We start from the raw sequence: 7,942 nt of genomic DNA, 5'->3' as shown, positions 1-7,942 counted from the left end.
GAGAACGGGCGGCCCCGCCCCACCCCGCCCCTCCTCCACCGCGGTTGCAGCCCATCCCCCTGCAGCTTCCGCGCCCTCCGGCTTCGCGCTTTGGCGCTTTGCGCAATCGTGTTCCCAAGCAGCCTCCTCCTCTTAAGAAGACTTAGGACTCTTGGCAGGTAGGAGCGCACACGAGAAGTGTAGGAATAAGGGCTTGTAGGCCACAGACACGTACCTGGGATCGGGTTGGTACTGATTTGTAGAGAGCCTTCCGGCTGCTAAAAGGGCATTTATACGTTTAAAATGCTCCTTTTCTGCCTCTTCCGCTGCCCCTCGTTCCGCGCCGCCTTAAATCCCGGGGCAGAACTAAAAGTTGAAGTCAGGCTGTTTTCAAATGGAGGAACTCGTAGGATGTGTTCGTCGCTAGCTTTGGAAACAGACCTGAGCTCAAACCCCTTCCCACCTGACACCATGTATGGACTCTTCAGTTGCACCTGGCCTCTGTTTCGTCATCTGTTTGTTGCGCGTACTGAAAAAAGTGCACCGAAGAACTTTCTCTTTAATTGGGAGTCACGAAGTTAGAAGTTACCTGGAGTTACCTTGTACTTTCCTTAGGAAACTGCCCCGGGCCAGTGGTGTGCTGGCGCTGGCTCATGGGACCAGACTTAAAAATTCAGAGTTTGGCTAGACGATCCTTAAATACTGCCATTATCAAAACTTAAGTTATGTCGCCTTACAATTAAATAATTAAAAAAAAATTTTTTTTAAATGTATATTTATTTTTGAGAGGGAGAGACACAGAGTGCAGGCAGGGGAGGGGCCAAGAGAGAGGGAGACCCAGAATCCAAAGCAGGCTCCGGGCTCTAAGCTGTCTGCACAGAGCCTGACTCAGGACTCAAACTCAGGAACTGCGAGATCATGACCTGAGCTGATGTCAGATGCTCAACCAACTGAGCCACCTAGGCACTCCACTAAATAAATTATTTTTTAAACGAAGGTTTTCGGTACTGAAAACTGTAACTTCCTAATTATTTTACTACTATCTGCTCTTGGGGTTGTTCACCTCTATCCTATTTGTGTGGGGGGAATAGTAGGCACAAATCTTCCTAACATCCACTTTCAGTCACATCACCTGGCGGCTTGAAATCCACTGCCTGGGAGTATTCACTCACTGCACATGAGGGCCTCTTCTCTCCCTTTTATTAAACATTTACCAATATACGACAGTCCTCCTACATCCTGAAGTCTTAAGGCTCTAAAAGTTACTTAAGACTCTAAAAGTTACTCGTAATAGTTATTAAAATTGCTGAACAGCCAGCACATGCTCATTACATAGTGTTTTCCCACCAACACACTTCTGTCACTACTCACATAGTAAAGGTGGAACTCGAGGGACCATTACGGGGAAAGATTTATCAGAGATAAATAAACTTGGCTTTGAGCTTGGCGCTAAGTTGAGAGACCCCTCCCCCATTCTACATTTTTTTGGTGAGTGATTGGTATCTATGACACTAATTTCCCATTATTTCAGTACCCTTTGTTGAAAAGCTCTCCTCATTTAATTCTTTGCACTTGGATAAAAAATTGATTATCATATACCTTTGGGTCTATTGCTGGACTCTGTATTCTGTGCCATTGAGCTAGTTAACTTTCTGTGTGTGTGTGTGTGTGTGTGTGTGTGTGTGTGTGTTTTAAGTTTATTTATTTATTTTGAGAGAGAGGAAGAGAGAGATTCCCAGCAGTTTCCATGTTGTCAGCGCAGAGCCCAACGCGGGCTCCATCCCAGGAACCGTTGAGATCATGACCGGAACTGAAACCAAGCGTTGGACCATTAACGAACTGAGCCACCCAGGTGCCCCAAGCCAGTTCTTTCTCGATGCTAATACCATACTGTGTTTATTTCTATGGCTTCATAATTAGTCTCAAAATTATTTTGAACTTTGTTCTTTTTCAAAGTTGTTTTGGCTATTCTAGAGATATTTTGCATTTCCATATGAATTTTAGAATCAGCTTGTCAATATCTACAAAAAAGAAAAACCTGCTGTGATTTTGACTTGATGTCTCAGCAAATGAAGTCTTCTTATGAATAAGTTGTATTTCATCAGCAGGTCTTCTTATGAACAAAGTTATATCTTCCCATTTATTTAACTCATGTAATTTCTCTCAGCAATGTTTTGTAATGTGGGTCTTGTACATCTTTTGCCATACAGGCATACCTTGTTTTTTTTGTGATTCTCTTTATTGGGCTTTGTAGATGTGTTTTTACAGATTGAAGTTTTGTGGCCATCCTACATCGAGCAAGCCTATTGGTGCTTTTAAGATTTTCTCTTTATCACTGTTTTTTGTTTGTTTGTTTGTTTTTTTTAGCAAATTGGTTATGATTTGCCTTGATGTAATGTTTTCATATTTCTTGTGTTTGGGGTTCATTGAGATTCTTGGATCTGTGGATTTATAATTTTCATCAAGTTTGGAGAATCGTAAGCTGTTACTTCTTCAAGTATATTTTCAGTTCTCCCCCCTCTTCCCTTCTTTTAAGGACTCCAAATACTTGTATATTAGGCCACTTTACATTGTCTCTGAGCTTATTGATGCTCTCTTATTCTTTCCAAATCTCATTATTAAAAATCCCTTTTCTTTGTTTTGTTTTCTATAGTTTTTATTGCTATGCCTTCAAGTTCACTAATCTTTTTTCTTCTGAAATATTTAATCTGCTGTTAAAATTTTTTAATTTTATTTATTTCTGAGAGAGAGTGAGAGAGCGGCACAGGGGAGGGACAGAGAGGGAGGGAGACACAGAATCTGAAGCAGGCTCCAGGCTCCGAGCTGTCAGCACAGAGCCCAACAGAGGGCTGGAACTCACGAATCTCGAGATCTTGACCCGAGCCAAAGTCTGTCGCTTACCCGACTGAGCCACCCAGGTGCCTCTACATGAGGCACCATTTCCTGGTTAGAAATTTGGGAGTCACCTTTGACCTCTCCTTGTTCCACAACCCCTCTCCCCATCCAGTTAGCATATACTCTTGAGTATATATAGCGTATACTCTTGAGTTTACCTTGTAATCCAGTTATCTTTATCTTTTATTTCTTTGTGTTGTCTGATTGCTGTGGCTAGGACTTCCAGTACTATGTTAACTAACAGTGGTAAGAGTGGACATCCTTGACTTGTTCCTGACCTTAGGGTAAAGAAAGGCTTTCAGTTTTTCCCCATTGTGTATGATGTTCACTGTGATTTTTTTATATAAGGTCTTTATTATGTTGAAGTATATTCCATCTAGACCTGCTCTGTTGAGGGTTTATCATGAATGGGTATCATGGATGGTTGACTATGTTGTACTTAGTCAAATGCTTTTTTTGCATCTACTGAAATGATCATATGGTTTTTATCCTTTCTCTTGTTGATGAATCACATTGATTGATTTACAAATATTGAACCACACTTGCATCCTGGGAATAAATCCTACTTGATTGTTGTGAATGATTTTTTTTAACGTATTGTTGGATTTGATTTGCTAGTATTTTGTTGAGGATTTTTGCATCAGAGATATTTGGCCTGTACTTCTCTTTTTTGGTGATGTCTTTCTCTAGTTTTGGTATCAGGATAATGCTGGGCTCATAGAACAAATTTGGAATGTTTCCTTCCTCGTCTATTTTTTGGAATAGTTTGATAAGAATAGATAGTAATTCTATTTTCTTTAATTTTTTTTACTATTTATTTATTTTGAGAGAGAACATGTATGCACACACGACCCAGGGGAGGGGTAGAGAGAGAGGAGAGAGCATCCCTGGGCTGATAGCGTGGAGCCTGGTTCTGGGCTTGATCCCATGTACTATGAGATCATGACCTGAGCCAAAATCAAGAGTCAGACACTCAACTGACTGAGCCACCCAAGCACACTTTAACTCTTCTTTAAAGGTTTGCTAGAATTCTCCTGTGAAGCCGTCTGGCCCTGGACTTTTGTTTCCTGGAAGTTTTTTTTGATTTCTGATTTAATTTCTTTACTAGCTATTGGTCAGTTCAAGTTTTGTTTCTTCTTGATTCAATTGTGGTAGGTTGTGTAATTCTAGGAATTTATCCATTTCTTCTAGGTTGTCCAATTTGTTGGCGTATAATTTTTCATAATATTCTCTTAAAATAGTTTGTCTTTCTGTGGTGTTGGTTATTTCTCTTCTTTCATTAGTTGTCATAGACTCTGGGTCTAAATTTCTCTCTGGTCTAGTAAGAGAGCAGGACGCAGGATGAAAAGTGAGAATCTTGTCTGGGAAAAGACAACAGCCTGGAATATGTGTCCTTGCCCCATTTTTATTAGGATTGGAAGGCTTACAAACATGGTGATGGACATGCACAAAGAGACAATGAATCAGTGAAAATTAACTCATGGGCATGAGGAAAAAGGGGGTTTTGAAGATATTCAGGATTAGGGGTGTGGGTTAATACAAAACAAAATCTTGGCACCAGGCAGCCGGGCATAGGGTTGTTTACAGTGGACATGAGGCACCACCTCAGTTTATCTTAGCTAGCCTAGGGGATGAGACAGATAGGACACATGACTTCAGGGTTAACAAGACACGTTTCTTTTTTTTTTTATTTTTTTTTAAATTTTTTAAATGTTTATTTATTTCTGAGACCGAGAGAGACAGAGCATGAGCAGGGGAGGGGCAGAGGGAGAGGGAGACACAGAATCAGAAGCAGGCTCCAGGCTCTGAGTTGTCAGCGCAGAGCCCGATGTGGGGCTCGAACTCACAGACTGCGAGATCATGACCTGAGCCGAAGTCGGTCGCTCAACCGACTGAGCCACCCAGGCGCCCCAAGACACCTTTCTTTTGTTAATCATCTCTACTGTGGGCAGCATCACCCACAGCGCAGTGCAGTGGTCTATAGCCCTATTTAACTGTTTACCTAACTTGGTTCTTCCCTCCTGTGAAAGCAGCTTTCTGCTGTAGTACTAAATTGGGGGTAATTTTCACCTGGAAGGGCTGATCTTGCTTACCTCATATAGCTTTGTATTGGGGGCCTTTGCATCCCCTCTATATCTTGGGTGCCTTTGCAACCCCCTGCTCTCTCTTGGGGTCTTGATCTTGTTTACCCAAACTCAGGTGTGAGCATCCTATGGCTTTGTACTTCTTTATGCCTTGTTAACCCATTGGTGTAAGCCCAGGGGATTCCTAAGCTTATTCCCCACAATTAGTGATTTTGTTTATTTGACTTCTCTCTTCCTTTTTTTTTTTTTAATTGATGAGTCTGGCTAGAGGCTTATCAATTTTGTTGATCTTTTCAAAGAACCAGCTTGTGGTTTCATTGAACAGATCTATTTTTTTTTCAGTTTCTATATCATTTATTTTTGCTCTAATTTTATTATTTCCTTCCTTCTGCTGGTTTTGAGTTTTGTTTCTTGTTTTTCTAGCTCCTTTAGGTATGATTGTGTTGTTTATTTGAGATTTTTCTTGCTTTCTGAAGTAGACCTGTATTGCTATAAACTTCACTTATGAAAAAATGTTCATTTACTTTTGAGAGAGAGAGCATGAGTGTGAGAGGGGGACAGAGGATCTGAAGCAGGCTCTGCACTGACAGCCACAAGCCTGATTCAGGGCTCAAACTCATGAACCATGAGATCATGACCTGAACTGAAGTTGGATGCTCAACTGACTGAGCCACCCAGGAGCCTCTAAACTTCCCTTTTAGAACTCCTTTTGCTGCATCCCAAAGATTTGGGACCATTTTTTTGTTTACGTTTGTTTTCATGTAATTTTTTATTTCTTTAGTTAAAAAAATTTTTTTTAATTTATTTTTTAACCATGTCATTTTTTATTTCTTCTTTGATTTCTTGGTTGACCCATTCATTGTTTGCTTAGCATGTTATTTTACCTCCATGTATTTGTGCTCTTTCCAGGTTTTTTTTTTCCTGTGGTTCATTTCTAGTTTCATAATGTGGTCAGAAAAGATGGTATGGTATGACTTCAATATTTTTGAATATGTTGAAACTTGTTTTGTGGCCTGATATCTGTGACCTGTGATCTAGTCTGGAGACTGTTCCATGTGCACTCAAAAAGAATGTGTTTTCTGCTGTTTTAGTATGGAATGTTCTGAATATATCTGTTAGATCCATCTGGTCTAATGGGTCATTCAAAACCACTCTTTCCTTGTTGATTTTCTGTTTGCATGATCTGTCCACTGATGTAAGTAGCATGTTAAAATCCCCTGCTATTATTATATTACTATTGATTAGTTCCTTTATTTTTGTTATTAACTGCTTTATGTATTTGGGTGGTTTCATGTTGGGGGCATAAATATTTACAGTTGTATGTATAGTTTGTTGGATGGTCCCCTTTATTATTATATAGTATCCTTTGTCTCTTGTTACAGTTTTGTTTTAACTCTATTTTGTCCAATATAAATATTGCTATCCTGGCTTTCTTTTGACACATATTTGCGTGAGAAATGTTTTTCCATCCCCTCACAGCTGCAGGTGTCTTTGGGTCTGAAATGAGTCTCTTCTGGCAACATATAGATGGGTCTTGTTTTTTTATCCACTCTGTCACCACATGCCTTTTGATTGGGGCATTTAATCCTTTTATATTCAAAGTAATTACTGATAATATGTATTTATTGCCATTTTGTTACTTCTTTTGTGGTTGTTTTTATAGGTTTTCTCTGATAATTTTCTTGCTCTCATGGTTTGCTGGCTTTTTTAGTCATATACTTGGATTCTTTTCTCCTTATTCTTTGCATATCACTGATTTTTGATTTTTGGTTAACCATTAGGTTTTTGATTTTTGGTTAACCATTAGGTTTTTGATTTTTGGTTAACCATTTGGTTAACCATCTTCTGCATATAGTATGCTATATGAAGTTGATGGTTGCTTAAGTTTAAACCCATCGTTACTCCTTTCCTTTACCTTTACTCCTTAGGTATATGGTGTCATTTACATCCTTTTATTTTGTGAATCCCTTGACTGATTTTTACAAATTTTTTATTTTTACTGCTTTTGTGCTTCCTATTTTTCATCCTCTCACTTATGGTCTTCGTTTCTACTCAGGGATCCCCTTAATATTTCTTGTGGGTCTGGTTTAGTAGTCATGAATTCCTTAAGTTTTTGTTTGTCTGAGAAACTCTTTACCTCTCCTATTCTGAGTGACAGCGTTGCTGGATGAGTATTCTTTGCTGCACCTTTTTCCCTTTCAGCACTTTGAATATATCCTGCCTAGGAAGGATGCATTCTTGAATTGTTTTCCCCAGGGCAGTGCACCAAAGTGAGATTCTGGATGGCAAAGGGTGCACGTTGATGGGGGGGGGGGGGAGACAGGGGGTGAAGAAAGGGGTGGTTAGAAAGAGGACCACTCCAGGCAGATGCAATTCACGTTGCGTTATTACTATGTTGATGTGGTATCTAGAGGTGTTGGGTGGTTTTCATAGTCATTTTAACCAAGTGGCAAGGGAAAGAGTTCTGTCCTCAGTGGCCAGGACTCTGTCTTTCTATTGTATTTTTTTTTTTTTTATTGCCATTTTCTAACTGTCATATGCTCTGGTCATATTGGGTCCCCTTTCGGGGACTACCCTAGGTTCTTTCCTGCCTCAGGCCTTCTTGTATGTTGTTCCTCTGCTGGCAGTGCTCTTACCCCCAACTCTTCACCTTGCTAACTCCAGCTAATCCTCTGGTGTCAGCATAATTGTCACTTAGTGACACCTTCCTTGACCAAGTGTGTCAGAGGCAACGCTAGGTGCTTTACAGTCAGTATTTAATCTGAATTAGGTCCTCATGATGTTCTCCCACAGTAGCTCTGATTTTTCCTTTCAAGCACTTAGTATAGTTTGTAATTAAGTAGATATTCGTGTGCCCTCTGCCTCCCTCAGGAGGCCGTGCTTTCTCTCCGTCTCCAAGCTCAGCCCTGCATCTCCAGCGCCTGGCACAGTTACTGATAGATCATGGCACTCAGAAAATAGTTGTTGGATGAACAAATAAACAG

At 40.2% G+C, this 7,942-nt stretch overlaps 1 pseudogene; it reads left to right on the top strand.

Annotated features, from left to right (window-relative positions):
* Positions 1-3: 3 nt before the first annotated feature.
* Positions 4-7,942, top strand: part of LOC109257031 (phospholipid hydroperoxide glutathione peroxidase-like) — a 68,403-nt pseudogene continuing 60,464 nt past the window's right edge.

Source organism: Panthera pardus, unplaced genomic scaffold, assembly GCF_024362965.1.
Source record: "Panthera pardus isolate Hobbes unplaced genomic scaffold, ASM2436296v1 HiC_scaffold_11, whole genome shotgun sequence".
In the NCBI taxonomy this organism is placed as follows: Eukaryota; Metazoa; Chordata; class Mammalia; order Carnivora; family Felidae; genus Panthera; species Panthera pardus.
This window is presented reverse-complemented; position numbering and strand designations above follow the sequence as displayed.